The sequence below is a fragment of the Terrapene carolina genome, unplaced genomic scaffold (genome assembly GCF_002925995.2).
Source record: "Terrapene carolina triunguis isolate 2854851 unplaced genomic scaffold, T_m_triunguis-2.0 Scaffold27201, whole genome shotgun sequence".
Classification (NCBI taxonomy): domain Eukaryota; kingdom Metazoa; phylum Chordata; order Testudines; family Emydidae; genus Terrapene; species Terrapene triunguis.
In genome coordinates this window covers 1-2084 of record NW_020691552.1, presented here as the reverse complement: position 1 = coordinate 2084, position 2084 = coordinate 1, and the positions used below count along the sequence as shown (strand labels likewise).

Genomic DNA, 2084 nt, shown 5'->3' with positions numbered 1-2084 from the left:
CCGTATACCCAGCCCCTGTGCCCCACCCCAGAGGGGCCATGTCCCAGTGCCGGGCGAGGGGTCCCCGTATACCCAGGCCCCCACCCCAGAGGGGCTGCATCCCGGCACCGGCCAATGGGTTCCTGTATACCCAGCCCCCACGCCCCACCCCAGAGGGGCCGGGTCCCAGCATGGGGCGAGGGATATACCCTGCGCCCCACCCCAGAGGGGCTGCGTCCCAGTGCTAGGCGAGGGGTCACCGGATAACCAGCCCCCTGCCCCAACCCTCCTGGTATCCGCCCTCCCCTTGTGCCCCCCCCCATGGTATCCTGTCCCCCCCGTCCCAGGGGGGTTGGGGCCCCATCCCAGCGCCGGGTGACAGCACGAGCACTGTGGAGCTGTGATCACCCTCCTGTTTGGTGCAGGTGATTCTGGACCAGTTCAACCCCGGCCTGAGGAGTTTTGTCACGATGGGGAAGAGTTACCAACGAGCGCTCTCAGGTAAACCGTGATTTCCCCACGGACCCCCCAGCCCATCCCTGCCCTGGGGCCGGATGGGAGCCGGCGCCCGCTAGAGGGGACAGGCCCCAGGCCCCATTCCCCACCCCCTGAGCCAGCCAGTCCCTGCCCTGGGGCCGGATGGGAGCCGGCGCCCCCTAGAGGGGAAAGGCCCCGTGTCAATCACTCCCTCGTGTGCTCTCTCTCCCGGCAGGGGTGACCGTAGCGGCCAAGGGTTATTTCGACGCCCTGGTGAAGCTGGGGGAATTGGCCAGCGACAGCCAAGGGTCCAAGGAACTGGGTAGGTGATGCCTGGGACAGAGGGCTGGGAGGCGGGAGGGGGCTGGGCCGTCTGCTCCAGGTCAGATCCACGGGCCCATCTACCCCGGTATCCTGCCTCCTCCCTGCCCCCGGATCAGAGCTATGGGCCCAGGGCCCCTGGCATGCCGCCCCCCACCCCACCCCCCAGATCTCCGTGCTGGGGGGTTCCTGCTGCAGGAAGATGTTGTTTTCCTGCTGGAAGCCAGGATTTCCTCCCATCTCCACTCCCCCATCCTGGGCTGGGCCGGCCTTGCAGACTGTGTGGGGGCAGGGGAGTGTATCCGTGTCCTGAGAATTCCCCCCCCCCCCCCCCCCCCCCCCCCCCCCTCCCCCACACCCATAGCTCACGGCCCCCCCGTCCCCCTTCGCCTTGCCTAGCAACCCCCACCCCCAGGTTCCAGCTTTAACCCTTCACGGCCTGGGGGGCCAGCTCCCCCCCCCACACTCTGCTGCCAGGGCCTAAATTTCCCCTCCCCCAGGGTGTGACCTGCCTGGGGAGTGGGAAGGGGGAGTTGAGAGGCTGGGGGGGGCTCAAAGAGGCGGTGGGGGTGGAGTGAGGGGGGCTGAAGGGGGGATTGTGTCCCTCTGCCTCTGGGGGAGGGGGCCGTGGTGCACATTGGGGTTGTGTGCATGTGGGGCAGTGCATGCGGGGGTGAGCAGCGTGTGAACCGGGGTGGGGGAGTGTAGCAGGTGGTGAGTGTCTGGGAATTTGGAGAGGGGATTGTGGGTGTGCAAATTGTGGCAGGTGTGTGCAGGTTGTGGGAGGGGTGTGTGGGGGGGTGTGCGCAGATGGCGGGAACCGGAAAGCGGGTGTGCGCAGACGGGCAGAGTGCGAGTTGTAGGGCCGTGTGGGGGTGACCGCGGGGAGCCCCCACATTGTGTGACCGGCTGTGGGGGGGAGCCGGCCCCGCTCGCCAAGGCTAATGTGATAGTGCCGGGCGTGTGCGGGCGATGTGTGTTAACGGGTGGGGGGCCCTGCTCACACGCGTGTGGGAACGGTGAGCCTGGCCCTGGGTGAGGGGGGCAGATGGGACCAGGGGATTATGGGATAGATTAACACCCCCCCACACACACACCCCTGTCGTTTCCCCGTCCCCCAGGGGACACCCTGTTCCAGATGGCCGAGGTGCATCGGCAGATCCAGGTGCAACTGGAGGAAACTGTAAGTATCTCCCCTCCCCCCCGGCATCACGTTATCCCTCCCCAGCCCCCAGCTAGCTCCCCACCTCCCCAAAGCCCTGGGGCGCCTCCCACCCGCCCTCGCTGCCTTCTCAGCCCCCTCCCCA

General features: G+C 67.7%; 1 long non-coding RNA gene across 1 annotated transcript; it reads left to right on the top strand.

Annotated features, from left to right (window-relative positions):
- Positions 1-403: 403 nt before the first annotated feature.
- Positions 404-1960, top strand: LOC112102945. The gene is made up of 3 exons (XR_003370406.2): positions 404-480; positions 692-778; positions 1899-1960. It is a non-coding gene; the product is annotated as an uncharacterized LOC112102945 (long non-coding RNA).
- Positions 1961-2084: the final 124 nt, after the last annotated feature.